Source organism: Myxine glutinosa, chromosome 12 (assembly GCF_964187855.1).
Source record: "Myxine glutinosa chromosome 12, kmMyxGlut1.1, whole genome shotgun sequence".
NCBI classification, from domain to species: domain Eukaryota; kingdom Metazoa; phylum Chordata; class Myxini; order Myxiniformes; family Myxinidae; genus Myxine; species Myxine glutinosa.
The window spans coordinates 78,943,399-78,958,852 of record NC_136272.1 but is presented as its reverse complement, the minus strand read 5'-3'; the positions used below and the strand labels follow the sequence as shown (position 1 = coordinate 78,958,852).

Here is a 15,454-nt window from a genome sequence, read left to right as displayed (position 1 = left end):
GAAAGTGCAAGTTGTGAGCAATACTTGAAAAAGATAATTACATTTTTTATTGATTTTTTTTTTTTTTAATTGGCCTTACCACAACATTACGACTGTTGATAAAAACGGTGGAACATATTGTGAATGTGCAGGCTGAACAGTGAAGGAAGGAGCACTGTGAGGAAATGTAGAGCTGGAGATGTGCAACTGAGGTACAGTTCATGTAGGTCACTCCACTCCACTCCACTCCACACTCCACCGCTTCCCCACCCTCTTTCACCTCCCATACCCGGCCACTCCCATGCCATCCGCTGAGTCGCCACTCCCCTCCAGCTCACACTCGTCACCGTCCCGTCCCTCCGCACTGCACCGCCTGTGCCTCTCCTCCCCACCACCCGTCTCGTTGATTCCTTCCCGCCTTCCACCGTTCGTCGCTCCCGTCCCGGCTCTTCACCCCCCCCCCCAACCCTTCCGACTCTACTCACCCCCCCCCCCAACCCTTCCGACTCTACTCACCCCCCCCCCCAACCCTTCCGACTCTACTCACCCCCCCCCCAACCCTTCCGACTCTACTCACGCCCCCTCTCCAACCCTTCCGACTCTACTCACGCCCCCCCCCCAACCCTTCCGACTCTACTCACCCCCCCCCCCACCCCTACTCACCCCCTCCCCCACCCCTACTCACCCCCCCAACCCTTCCGACTCCACTAACCTCCTCCCACCAACCCTTCCTACTCTCTTCACACCCTCCCAACCATTCCGACTCTACTCACCCTCCCCCCCCCAACCATGCCTACTCTCTTCACACCCTCCCCAACCCTTCTGACTCTTTGTCCCCTAACCCTTCCGACCCTCTTCACCTCCTCCTCCCCCCCCCCACCCAACCCACCCAACCCTTCCTACTCTGTTCACCCCAACCCTTCCTACTCTGTTCACCCCTCCCCAACCCTTCCTACTCTGTTCACCCCTCCCCAACCCTTCCTACTCTGTTCACCCCTCCCCAACCCTTCCTACTCTGTTCACCCCTCCCCAACCCTTCCTACTCTGTTCACCCCTCCCCAACCCTTCCTACTCTGTTCACCCCTCCCCATCCCCCCCCCCCCCCCCCCCCCCAATCAACACAACAACCTTCGACTCCGCGACAGTGGCATTGCCATCGATTTATGATAAAGATAATGAAATACAACAATATAAAATTAAAATAATAAAGCGAGGTTAGAATGTTTGTACTTACACTTGCTGCAATCCTGTCGAGTCCCCATATAACACGCAAACTACAACCGGTGGCGGTTGCCGTCACTCTCCGTCTCCTTCCACACCACGTATCCGAAGAAAATCCATGCGTCAGAAAACTCGTCCTGCGACGTCGCCACCATGTTTCCAAGGTTTAGCTCTCGTCTGTCTGTATCTTCTCTTCTCGCCTCTTCTCCCGCTTGCCGAGCTTCCCATTTTGCGGTGTGTCAATCTCATAAAGCGGGACACCCGACACGTTCTGCGCATGCGCACAATAAAGTGTCCCGCGGCCACCACCACTCAGCACTTGGATCCTTGACGTGCATTGAAGTTACTTCATTGATCTCTTCATACTTCCGTTATAATATTGTTTTCCACATTCCATAAGAGCTAAATGTTTATCCTAAACCACGATACACATTTATCAGTGGGAAAGTTGCTGACAGCAACAGTGCTTCACTAAATGTTTCAGGTGCTTACTATACCACCATGATTACTATAACTGCACTAAAACCGGATTAAGGTTACAAAGTTGTATAATATTCATTCTTTTTCAAGATATTTAATTAATTCTAATTTGTAAAGTTATTAAACGGCCGTAGGAACCTAAGCCAGAGAGCATTGTACAAGCTCTTCCGTTTAGGCAGAATAACAACGATCCGGATATTTAAATATGACGATTTTTCTTTTAATAGGGCTGTGCAAATTTTTATTTTTATATTACTTAATGCGACGAGCGAATAACCTGCCTTTATGAACGGGTTAACTCCCCCATAGTTGGCGACCGTAACATGACTTTTAATACCCCAGCCACCAGGAGCGGCGTTGTTCCACACATCTTTACATCGAGTATGGAGGGTGTGCCTATGACGTCACCACATTTGCGCTCTGCCATGTTGGAGTACATGTGAACAAAGCGAAACGGCATGTGGGGTGTGTTCCATTAACAATAACCTTGTTACATGCAAAGTAGTATATTGGTTGGTTGCGTTTGTGGTTCTGTCTGTCTGTCTGTCTGTTTGTCACCGGCCTACAGGTCACAATTTTCAACCGATCTTCACGAAACTTCACCAAATGGTAGAGTTGGTCAAAAGCAAGAAGCCTATTGTTTTTGGAGTCAATAGGTCAAAAGGTCAACATAGGCCAAAGGTCACCAACATTGCTAAATTTCTAAAATCCTCAATTTTCATCCGATTGACTTGAAATTTGAAGAGGACTTGCATATCTGGTCACTAAATTCAACCTCCAAGTATTTTTGAGGTCAACATAGGCCAAAAGGTCAACATAGGCCAAATTTCTAAAATCCTCAATTTTCATCCAATTGACTTGAAATTTGAAGAGGACTTGCATATCTGGTCACTGAATTCAACCACCAAGTATTTTTGAGGTCAACATAGGCCAGATTTCTAAAATCCTCAATTTTCCTCCAATTGACTTGAAATTTGAAGAGGACTTGCATATCTGGTCACTGAATTCAACCACCAAGTATTTTTGAGGTCAACATAGGCCAAATTTCTAAAATCCTCAATTTTCCTCCAATTGACTTGAAATTTGAAGAGGACTTGCATATCTGGTCACTGAATTCAACCACCGAGTATTTTTGAGGTCAACATAGGCCAAAAGGTCAACATAGGCCAAATTTCTAAAATCCTCAATGTTCATCCAATTGACTTGAAATTTGAAGAGGACTTGCATATCTCATCACTGAATTCAACCACCAAGTATTTTTGAGGTCAACATAGGCCAAATGGTCAACATAGGCCAAATTTCTAAAATCTTCAATTTTCATCCAATTGACTTGAAATTTGAAGAGGACTTGCATATCTGGTCACTAAATTCAACCACCAAGTATTCTTGAGGTCAACATAGGCCAAAAGGTCAACATAGGCAAAAATTTATAAAATCTTCAATTTTCATCCAATTGACTTGAAATTTGAAGAGGACTTGCATATCTGGTCACTAAATTCAACCACCAAGTATTCTTGAGGTCAACATAGGCCAAAAGGTCAACATAGGCAAAAATTTATAAAATCCTCAATTTTCATCCAATTGACTTGAAATTTGAAGATGACTTGCATATCTGGTCACGGAATTCAACCACTAAGTATCTTTGAGGTCAACATCGGCCAAAAGGTCAACATAGGCCAAATTTCTAAAATCCTCAATTTTCATCCAATTGACTTGAAATTTGAAGAGGACTTGCATATCTGGTCACTGAATTCAACCACCAAGTATTCTTGAGGTCAACATAGGCCAAAAGGTCAACATAGGCCAAATTTATAAAAATCCTCAATTTTCATCCAATTGACTTGAAATTTGAAGAGGACTTGCACATTGAGTCACCAAATAGGGAAACTAACTATTTTTGAGGTCAAAAGTCAACTCAAGGTCAACCTTCAAAAATCATCATTTTTCATCTGAAAAATCGTCACTTTTCATCCTGTTGACCCGAGCTTTGATCAAGATTGTAAATTTTAATCTTCATGAAATGGACAATTTGCTTTATCAATGGAAAACTTGGGGGGAGGGGGGGGGGCGGATTTTGCAAGTATCGTGCTACGCATGACGTCTTCTTGTTTGTCTGTTTGTCACCGGCCTCCAGGTCACAATTTTCAACCGATCTTCACGAAACTTCACCAAATGGTAGAGTTGGTCAAAAGCAAGAAGCCTATTGTTTTTGGGGTCAAAAGGTCAACATAGGCCAAAGGTCACCAACTTTGCTAAATTTCTAAAATCCTCAATTTTCATCCGATTGACCTGAAATTTGAAGAGGGCTTGCATATCTGGTCACTGAATTCAACCACCAAGTATTTTGAGGTCAACATAGGCCAAAAGGTCAACACAGGCCACATTTATAAAATCCTCAATTTTCATCCGATTGACTTGATATTTGAAGAGGACTTGCATATCTGGTCACTGAATTCAACCACCAAGTATTTTGAGGTCAACATAGGCCAAAAGGTAAACATAGGCCACATTTCTAAAATCCTCAATTTTCATCTGATTGACTTGATATTTGAAGAGGACTTGCATATCTGGTCACTGAATTCAACCACCAAGTATTTTGAGGTCAACATAGGCCAAAAGGTAAACATAGGCCACATTTCTAAAATCCTCAATTTTCATCCGATTGACTTGATATTTGAAGAGGACTTGCATATCTGGTCACTGAATTCAACCACCAAGTATATTTGAGGTCAACATCGGCCATAAGGTCAACATAGGCCGAATTTCTAAAATCACCAATTTTCATTTGATTGACTTGAAATTCGAAGAGGATTTACATCTATGGTCACTGAATTCAACCACCAACTATTTTTTGAGGTCAACATAGGCCAAGTTTTTTAAATCCTCAATTTTCATCCAGCATTTGCACAGCATTTGAACATTTGCACAGCATCAACAGCATTTGCACATTGAGTCACTAAATAGGGAAACTAACAATTTTTTTTAGGTCAAAAGGTCAAAGGTCAACTCTAGGTCAACCTTCCAAAATCATCATTTTTCATCTGAAAAATCGTCACTTTTCTTCCTGTTGACCCGAGCTTTGATCAAGATTGTCAATTTTAATCTTGATGAAATGGACAATTTGCTGTATCAATGGAATTTTTTTCTTCGGGGTGGGGGGCGGATTTTGTAAGTATCGTGCTGCGCATGACGTCTTCTTGTATTACCCGTTGGGCAATGCCGTCTGGAACAGCGTTTGTCTGTCCATATGTCCCCACAAATGTGGACCAATCATACATGAGGATCTGGTCACATGATAAGGGGACGTGTTTAGTAACCGTTACAGTTGTATATTTTTCCTAAAAGGAAATATCATAACCTTCTGTGGAATGTTTTGGGTCTCAGCGGCTGTCGTAATTGTGATGTATGTGAGTCCGGTGTGTGCATGCGTGACACACGGGACCAGGAACGTAGAGCTGAGTGCAACGTTAATAAAGTTCCTCATAGGAAAGTAGGAAAGCGGATATATGGGAAAGCTGATATAAAGTTGAGTGCCTTCATTGGTCTGATTGTTCCTGCTTCCAGACATCACAAGTGGCGACGGGGTGAAGACCCGGGCGTGTCTCGATGGCGACTATCGGCATTCTCCATGAATACTCCGATGGGGAGGATTGGGTGGATTTTGTGGAGAGGCTGGACCAGTACTTTGTGGCCACCAACATGGCGGCCGCTGGTGATGCCGCCCGTCGTCGTGCTGTGTTGTTGACTGTGTGCGGGCAGAAGGTGTACGGACTCATCAAAAACCTGCTGTCATCACGGCGACCTACCGACCTTTCCTTTGAGGAACTCTGTGAGTGTGTCAAGCGACACTTCAAGCCGAAAGCTAGTCTCATCATATCAAGGTACAAGTTTTACACACACACTCGACGGGAGGATCAGGACATTCCCGGCTTTGTTACTGATCTGCGCCGTTTAGCAGAGCCATGTCAATTTGGTGCTGTACTTGATGAGATGCTCCGAGATTTATTTGTGATTGGGGTAAATCCCGATGTCATCTTACGAAAACTTATTGCTCAAGAAGACCTTGACCTGGGAAGGGCAGTGAAGATTGCACAGGCGTGTGTGACAACTGCTGAAAACCTGCAGGAGATCTCGTCAAAAGGGCAGAACTCTTCGAGTGCAGATACTGTAAATAAGATTGCTACATCCTTGTATACGGCTGCGCCTAGACCAGTTGTGTTTTCGAAACCTGCTTCCTCGGTAGCGAGAGGCCCTAAGAACGTGTGTTGGCGTTGTGGTGCGAATCATGTGGCTCATCAGTGCCGTTTCAAACGGTACACATGCAACGGATGTGGCAAGATTGGGCATCTTCAAAAGAGGTGTCTCCAGTCCAGCAGTGGTGATGGTTCTGCCACCACCCATCATGTGGATGATGGCAAGAATGTCGCTGGTGCTGATGAGTCATTTCTGTACAATGAGGAGTTCGGGTTGCATACGATTTCTGGCGGCCCCACACCAATAACGGTTGATCTTCAACTGAATGGCAAGCAGGTGTCAATGGAAGTGGACACGGGTCGAGTCAGTCGATTATGAGCAAGGAAACATTTGACAAGCTGTTGGGACTGTGAGGCCATGAAGCTTAAATTGAGCCCGGTGAGGGCCAAACTTCGGTCTTGCACTAAGGAAATTGTACTGGTGCTTGGCAGCGCAGCTGTCAGTGTGTCTTATGATGGTGTAATTTATGAACTGGACATGTGGGTTGTGCCGGGCAATGGCCCTACACTGTTCGGGCAGAACTGGCTTCAGAGCATAAAGTTGAACTGGCATGAGATCAAAGGGCTGTCTACAGTGGAGGCTCCTGGTTGTGCTGAAGTGCTGGATAAATTTCCATCTCTATTTGAGCCAGGAATTGGTTCCTTCACGGGGATGAAAGTTAAAATTCATCTGAATCCGGAAGTGCAGCCCATCTATTGTAAAGCTCGGTCTGTTCCCTACTTGATGAGAGAAAAGATCGAGTGTGAACTTGAGAGACTCCAGAATGAGGAGGTCATCTCTCCTGTTGAATTCAATGAATGGGCCAGTCCAATTGTTCCTGTGTTGAAAAGCGATGGAGCAGTAAGGATCTGTGGGGACTACAAGGTGACCATAAATAGCCACTCAATACAGGATCAGTATCCACTGCCCAAAGTGGATGACCTGTTTTCGACTTTAGCTGGTGGGAAGTCATTCACCAAGTTGGATCTAACGTCTGCCTACATGACACAAGAGTCTGGTGTGCGCATGCGTGACACACGGGACCAGGAACGTGTAGTTGAGGGCAATGTTAATAAAGCTGATATAAAGTTGAGTGCCCTCATTGGTCTGATTGTTCGTGCTTCCAGTAAGGTCGGTAGGAGGTTTCAGAAATTCTTCATTGTAATTGTGAGGCAAATATATAACCTGGTTATGTTAAACTATTACTGTAACTTCCAAATCTGAGCACCATTCTTGAACCTCTCCACAAGCTCCACCATAAAGGTGTTGAATGGCAGTGGTCACCCTGGTGGAGTAAGCCCATGCATCACACACTGTCAGCTGCAGAGCATAACTTTTCTATGGTTGAAAAAAAAGCTGTTGCATGTATTTCTGGTGTAAGAAAGATGCATCAGTATCTCTTCTGTCGACGTTTTAAACTCATTAACTGACCACAAACCATCAAAGTCCCTGTTTAACGAGTGTAAGGGAATTAACCCACAGGCCTCTGCAGCATTGGGGCTGATACGTTATCAGTATATGACTATTCTATTAATTATTGTCCTGGCAGTGAGAATTTTTGGCCTGATGCCTTGAGTAGGTTACCATTGCCTGTTAGCCCAGGTAATGTAACTATAGCAGAGAATATTTTTTTATGGCAATGAGTGTGCTTGACTGTGATAATGCTCCATTCACTTCCAAACAAATATGGCGCTTTTCCACCGTGGTACTGTACCGTACCGTTCTGTGCAATGGAAAAGCACCATATGATAAAACTAGATGGTATTCATAGAATACTTACCCTGCGCAGTCAACTTGGTGCGATCCAACTCCTCTGTTTTTGAACGTTTTTTTTTCTTTGATCCAATATATCTGCCATACCACGTGAGCAATTACATCATACATTTATATTCTCTAATATAATTGTTGCGTAGATAATTGTTGCGTAGATAAAACTGATCAGACTGTCGCGTTGTCCCTGTCGAATTATGACGTCATAATTACGGCACCAATGACGTCATCATTAACAAAACCTATTCCCCATGCTGAGTTCTTTACAATGAGCCACGTTTCAATTTTTTCCATGGAGTGGTTTCAGAGATATAGAGGTGCAAAGTTTTTCCAAGATCTTTTCCAAGATCCATGCCTGTACCACATGACCTATGATGTCATAATTGTCATTAAAATATTATACAGGAAGAGATGCTCGCGCCTATGGTTAAAAAATTAGTGTCAATCGGACCAATAATTGCAGAGAAAAAAAAATTCATACTGATCGAATCAAATGTTGTACTTGTCAAATTATGACGTCATAATTAAGGGACCGATGACATCATCATTATCATATCTTATTCCCCATGGGGAGTACTTGACAATGAGCCATGTTTAAATTTTTCCCATGGAGTGGTTTCGGAGATATAGACGTGCAACGTTTTTTCCAAGATGGCGCCTGTACCAAGTGACCTATGACGTCATAGTTGTTATTTTAAAATTCTACAGGCAGAGGCGCTCCTATGATAAAATTCCGTGTCAATCGGACCAATGGTGCCAAGAAAATGAATTTTGAAAATGCAGACACGCCACACGTACGTACGCAACTGAATGCCTAACCCTGTTTTCGCTTTGTGAGACCAGGGTAACAATGTGTTATCAGTGGCATATGGTCAACGGTCAGTGGCATATGGTCAAAACAAGCTGGCCTTACATTCTGATTTACTGTGGGGCAACAGGGTTATTGGACCTCCAAAAGGCCGGAACAAGGTGGGTTTTGAATTACATGGATCACATCCAGGTATTGTGATCATGAGGTTAATCTGGTGGCCGGGCACTGCTCCCTTTACGTATAGGGCACGCATGCATACAACCACTGGACACACACCCATGGAAATGAAGCTCGGTCGAATGATAAAGACTTGTTTAGCCCTGATCCATCCTAATGATTCGTCCAGAGCTACTGACCCCCAGATTAGCAGAAGTGGCACCATGACAGGACCACACGTGTCATCAATAAATTTGATCCTGTTATCATGCTAAACCCTGGCCGTCGACCTAATGGCTCAATGGTCATGTACTCGATTGAATTGGCAACTGTATTTCTGGTGGAACTGTCCAATCCACCTTTTCCTGAGTCTGTTGATATCAGCAATCCACAAGAACAGTAACCCCTTTTGCGACCCTCTGCTTGCATGTGTAAAGCACCTGGATGGTTGAACTTGTAGTGGCAATTGTACCTTACACTACTGCATAGTTCTTTCTTTGGGTGGGAGGGGTAGGGGGAGGGGGGGAGGAGGGGGGTCCAATTTGGTGTTGTCTTGCCCTTCACCCCTTAATCCTACAGATACATCTGTAGAAGTATAGCTTCTACTTCATTAATCAAATTATGAGACTATCCTTATGGATAAGTTTTCCTGTAGTTAATTACAATTCTGTTTGTACTTTCTTCTTTGCAGGAAAATCACAGAGATATGAGTGTTGTTTTGAACCACTCTGAATAGGTGCATTTGGAAAATGTATTATTGTGTTAGTGGAAAGAGATGGTAGTGCAAATGAATAATGCAATACTCTCTGAGGAGCTGGAAAACTATGCACTCAGCAAATTCTTTCTATACATGTAACTTCCCTTTGCGATTAAAATCAGATGTACATTCATCTACTTTGACTCTCCTCCCTGCTGAGACCTGCAGTAAAATGATTGCCAGATGAACACTTTACCCAAGGGAATATCCCAAGCGGTAACTGTTCGAAAACTCATCTTTCAGTTTGACATCTCAAAGCATACCTACTGGTTCTCATGCCTTGAATGATGAGCACCAGATGTTGTGGGGCCAGAATGTCGACCTCTAGTAAACCCCTCTATGCCCTTAGTCCCCTCCTGGGGAGCTTCAAAGGACTTCGCTCTTATAAAGAGAGAACTCTGAGAGAGAATTTCAGAAGACTTATCTGATTTGCTGTGTTATTATGTATATTCTGTGCTGTAACTTTTTACAATCAAGTGAGCTTTTCCATGGAACTCTGCTCAACTCTTGTATGCTTATGTATTGTGTGAGGTAAATCAGTGCTTTATCAAGCCAAGTTTCTTCTCCAATCTATATATATAAAACACAGTTTGTGTGTGTGTGTGTGTGTGTGTGTGTGTGTGTGTGTGTGTGTGTGTGTGTGTTGTGTAATGTTACCGATAGACTCCGAAACGGAGAGGCTCACGTACTTGATATTTGGCACAGACATGGCCATTGAGCCTGGGACGAACATGACCGAGACAATATTTGACGAGATCCATATTTTTTATTCATATTTACCTCAGCGCATTTCAGCGAAGCACCCGCTAATCTCAGCCAGTGCGAGCAGCTCGCTGATTCGCTCAGAGCGATCACGTGATGTTCCATCCCGTCACACGTCACACGTTTGCACATAATTCAGGGCGAAAAGCCATTGCGTTTTTTCACCTTTATGCGACCGTGTTTTGTGTCGATTTTGTGCGATATGAATTACATTTTAATTCATATTTCGTGTTTTCGAATTCGAATATGAAGGATTTCCCCTTTCGATTTCGAATACGAATCGAATACGAGCTTGAGTCGAGAGGGCGAATGTACGGGTTGGGAATGTGCGGGTCTCCCTTCCCCCGCCCGGCAACGCCGGTACTGGAGGGCGTGGGTCACAGGATCGGTGAGTCTCTAAAATCCACTTAGTGCTCTTTCGAAGATGCAGGACGATGTCGCGATTGTTGTGCTGCTCTCCGACCATGAGAACTGCAACGTCATTGTTGACTGGCCCTCCCCCTTCCCCATCCGTCCTCCCCCTCCCTTCGCCCTCCCTCCCCCCCCAAACCCTCCCCCTCCCTCCCCCCTCCCCCTACCCCTTCTCCTCCCTTCCCCCCCTCCCCCTCGCCTCTCCCCCTCCCCCCTCCCCTCCCCTTCCCCTCCTCCCTCCCCTCCCCCCTCTCCCCTCCCCCTCCCTCCTCCTCCCCCTCTCCCTCCTCCCCTCCCCCTCCCCCTCACTCTCCCCTTCCCCTCCCCCTCCCCTTCCCCCTCCCCCCTCCCCTCCCTTCCTTCCCCCTCCCCCTCCCCCCTTCCCCCTCCCTCCTCCCCCCTCCCCCCTTCCCCCTCCCCTCCCCCCTCCCCCTCCATCCTCCCCCTCCCCCCTCCACTTCCCCCCCTCCCCCTCCCCCTGCACCCCACTCCCCCCTCCACCCGCACCCCCCTCCGCCCTCCCACCCCCTCACCCTCCCATCCCTCACCCTCCGCCCCCCCCTCCCCTCCCCCTCCCCCCTCGCTCCTCCCCCTCCCCCCTCCCTCCTCCCATCCCTCCCACCCCTCCCCCTCCCATCCCTCACCCTCCCCATCCCCCCTCTTCTCCCCTCTCCCCCTCCCCCTCTTCTCCCCTCCCCCCTCTTCTCCCCTCCCCTCCCCTCCCCCCTCCCCTCCCATCCCCGCCCGGCAATGCCGGGTACTTCTGCTAGTAAGTAATAAATCTCTCCAACCTAAAGGAAGGTGTCTGTGGACATTGCTTAGACAAGCACACCTAAACCAGTCTTCAACACATCACACTTTCTTCCTGTTGCATCCTGATCTGTTCAGTATTCTAGCACTTCCACAAGCCTTGACTGTATACAAAAAAAATGTACACAAAGTAAAGGGTGTGTTTGTCTATTCCCCTCATTTATTTTTCTCCCTGTTCCCACCACCCCATCACTGCCACTCACCCCTTCACCCTCTGCTCTCTCGTAGAGAGATGAACACACTGCGGTGGATACTTTGAGAACTGGTAGGTCTCCGTTTCATCCCTTGAAACCCACTTAAGTGTGCAGAAAGCAGTCAACAACAGCAACTTGCACGCACTAGTATACATATATATATATATATATATATATATATATATATATATATATATATATATATATATATATATATATATATGTATATATATATATATATTGTTGCGGATATGAGGATGGCATTTTTTTTGATTGTGTGTATTGGATTGTGGTAAACTGCTGTGTACCATTGGTTGGATATGGCCCCTCTTGCCTCCAGAGTTGTATGAAGGTAAAAAGGGCGTCTCGGTAATTAGTCCATAAGCATACACGTCAGCCAATCATAGAATGCCCCTGTTCGATAGCTTATATCTTATTATGTGTCTTAGGGTAAGGCTGTGTCTCCCATTAACTTAAATACTCCATTGTACCAAGTGAAATAAGAATAGGTCCCCTTTCATTTCATTTCGATGGCCAACTGCATTTTGGGCGGTTTTCTTCAACCACCATTGGCCACGAGGCAGGGTTGGGGAAGAAAGGCGGGTCCCCACCTCGTCAGAGAGGGGAGGAGTGAGCCAGCCCCACTCGACCAACCATGAACAAGGGGTTTGGCTTGAGTGGGCGGAGGAAGAGCGTTTGGGGGAGGTTCGCAAAGGTTGAGGGGCGGGGCCTATATAACCCGCCGGCGGGCGTTCCCGAAGGAGTTGAGACAAGGAGGGAGGAGACAAGAGCTGGGTCGTCAGAGAGTTGCGCTTTGACTGAGTCCAAAGAAAGAGCTGGGTCGTCAGAGAGTTGCGCTTTTACTGAGTCCAAAGAAAGAGCTGGGTCGTCAGAGAGTTGCGCTTTTACTGAGTCCAAAGAAAGAGCTGGGTCGCCAGAGCAGATGCGCTTTTACTGAGACAAGCAGCTCCGACCCGTGACTCCGCGCACACGACAGGCTCGGTGGCATCAGCGGCCGTCGAGGTCCAGCCCGACGTCCCGTGCGGGATCAAGCTCCAGCCAGCTCCGTGCCGTCCCCCCCCCCCCCCCCCCCCCCTCCAGCCACACACCTCCTTCCAGCAATCCACTCTGCAATTCCCCGCGTGAGTCAGTGTCTTTGTTTGTTCTGTCCTGGGTAGGTAATAAAGCTTGTATAAGGAATTCACTGTGTCACCTGCGTCTCATGTCCCTGTAAATAATCATGACTGCTCCTTTTTGCTTGTGTGTGTAAATAATAAATCCCGTTACTCTTCTGTACGTCTTCTTCCTCTTTGCATTCGGTCGCTTTGGAGTTTTCCCGATTGAGTAGCTGTGGCGCGATACGGCCAACGTTTGGGTTGAATCGGGTTTTAGTCGGGGAATAACTGTTCAGCCACGGTTACACCACCGCTCGGTCAAAATAACATCTAATCCGCGGTCCATAACAAATTGGTAGTCAGGAGTTGGGATTCGAACCTGGGACTAAATTTATTTAGCCCAAATTTTGGACACCAATTGTGTTATTACCGTAACAAATTGGTGTCAGGGAGTGAGATACGAGGCCCGAAGCGCGCTTAACGCGCTCCAAATTACGAGCTGCTGAAAATTTGTGTTTTAAAGCAAAACCCGAATTTTGAAATCGCGCCATGGCTGGTCAAGGCGACGGGATGCCGGTGGGAGAGATAAGCGGGGTGGAATCGACCCAGGACCTCGGGGAAATGTATGTGGAGGAAAGGGGGGAGGAGAACATAGGCAATGTGGTTGAGGGGGTATCAGGCGCACAAAATGGCGCTCTCGCGCACGTGGTTGAGGGGGCCACGGCCGCGGAACCAATGAGCGCGGCCCAAATACAAGCCTTCATAGTCTAGTAGGAAGACTAGGTCCCCCTGCACCCCCCGGAGATATACTTCTAATCAGTGTTTCTAGATTGGAAAAAATGTGTAGAAAATGACTAGCTATGGCCCCAAGCTGAAAAAATGTCCCACATACCATTTTTATGCAAATTACTGCTGCAAATTTTATGCAAAATTATGCAAATTTTATGCAAATTTTTGATGAGGAGTAGAGTTGAGGGGTCTTTGAGGGCTTCATCGAGGTGCTCTCGGTTGCAAGACTGGGTCATTCTGAGAAGCACAGCAGGGTCAGAGATCATGATGTTCTCCTCCTCAGTGAATCTCTCCATCAACAGCCTCTCCATTGCCTCACACACTGTTTTGAGGCAAAAGAGGGACTTTGCGTAGGCCTTTCCACTGAGAACACCTTTGAGAGATCCACTTGTTACTAGTTGTGCCTCAAAGAGAATCTCTGCATATCCAGAACCACGCATCTTGTGTCCAGTGAGCATCCCGATGTAGTTCATGGATGTGTGGAAGGGTCCAATCGTTACTACATGACTAGCAAATTCATTTGGCCAGCGCCAGATGATGGGAAGGGCTTTCATGCAGACACCCAGATCAAATGTATTCAGGACCCATCTCTGACCCACCTCAGCAGTTGCTGCCTCGGAACGCTTCAGTAGCTCACGAACAACTGCGTTGTCTGTGATCGGTCTGTGCCTGGTGCCTGCATGGCATGGCAATGGCCTGCAGCCTGTGCCTGGGCTAGGGGGTTTCACCTCTGCAACTGGTTCTCCCCCACCCAGCAAATCAACAGTCGACTACTGCACGCCTATCCACCAACCGATCACAGACAACGCAGTTGTTCGTGAGCTACTGAAGCGTTCCGAGGCAGCAACTGCTGAGGTGGGTCAGAGATGGGTCCTGAATACATTTGATCTGGGTGTCTGCATGAAAGCCCTTCCCATCATCTGGCGCTGGCCAAATGAATTTGCTAGTCATGTAGTAACGATTGGACCCTTCCACACATCCATGAACTACATCGGGATGCTCACTGGACACAAGATGCGTGGTTCTGGATATGCAGAGATTCTCTTTGAGGCACAACTAGTAACAAGTGGATCTCTCAAAGGTGTTCTCAGTGGAAAGGCCTACGCAAAGTCCCTCTTTTGCCTCAAAACAGTGTGTGAGGCAATGGAGAGGCTGTTGATGGAGAGATTCACTGAGGAGGAGAACATCATGATCTCTGACCCTGCTGTGCTTCTCAGAATGACCCAGTCTTGCAACCGAGAGCACCTCGATGAAGCCCTCAAAGACCCCTCAACTCTACTCCTCATCAAAAATTTGCATAAAATTTGCATAATTTTGCATAAAATTTGCAGCAGTAATTTGCATAAAAATGGTATGTGGGACATTTTTTCAGCTTGGGGCCATAGCTAGTCATTTTCTACACATTTTTTCCAATCTAGAAACACTGATTAGAAGTATATCTCCGGGGGGTGCAGAGGGACCTAGTCTTCCTACTAGACTATCATGGCCCAATTCATGGTGGAAATGCAGAAAAAAAAAGACAGTATGGAACAAATGGAAAACAGAATAAGGGCTAATAGTGAAAAAATGGAAAACAGAATGATGGGGGCCCTTATGGGACAAATGGGGAACCGGATGGATGCTCAGTGTGAGCAAATGAGGGCTCAGAGTGAGCAATTGGGGGTAATGAGGGACGGAGCGAGGGCTGATAGTGAGCGATTGGGGGGCGAAATGGGGGGCAAAATGGGAGAAATGGGGGAGCGACTAGGAAATCAAATCGGGGGGCTTGAAGCTAAATTTGAGGGGTTAGACAACGGGATAAAAGAGGTAAAGAATGGGTTAACGGGGGTGGAAAATAGAATGGCTGCCCAGGAGAATCAGATAGAGGGGGTGAAAAATGGGTTAATGGGGTTAGAAAATAGGATGGAAGACAAATTGCGGGAAATAGGGGAGCAATCCGCCCGGGAAATCGAACAGATGGGGAACC

General features: G+C 46.5%; 2 protein-coding genes across 2 annotated transcripts in view; one reads left to right on the top strand and one right to left on the bottom strand.

Annotated features, from left to right (window-relative positions):
- The window catches only part of LOC137437538 (enhancer of polycomb homolog 1), a 115,177-nt gene extending 113,689 nt beyond the window's left edge, over nt 1–1,488 (bottom strand). The window contains exon 1 of the mRNA XM_078766048.1: nt 1,214–1,488. The gene's annotated coding sequence lies outside the window, so the exon portion shown is untranslated. The remainder of the gene's footprint in view (nt 1–1,213) is intronic.
- LOC144888467 (uncharacterized) overlaps nt 1–15,454 on the top strand; it is a 790,732-nt gene that overhangs the window by 666,895 nt on the left and 108,383 nt on the right. The window lies entirely within an intron of this gene.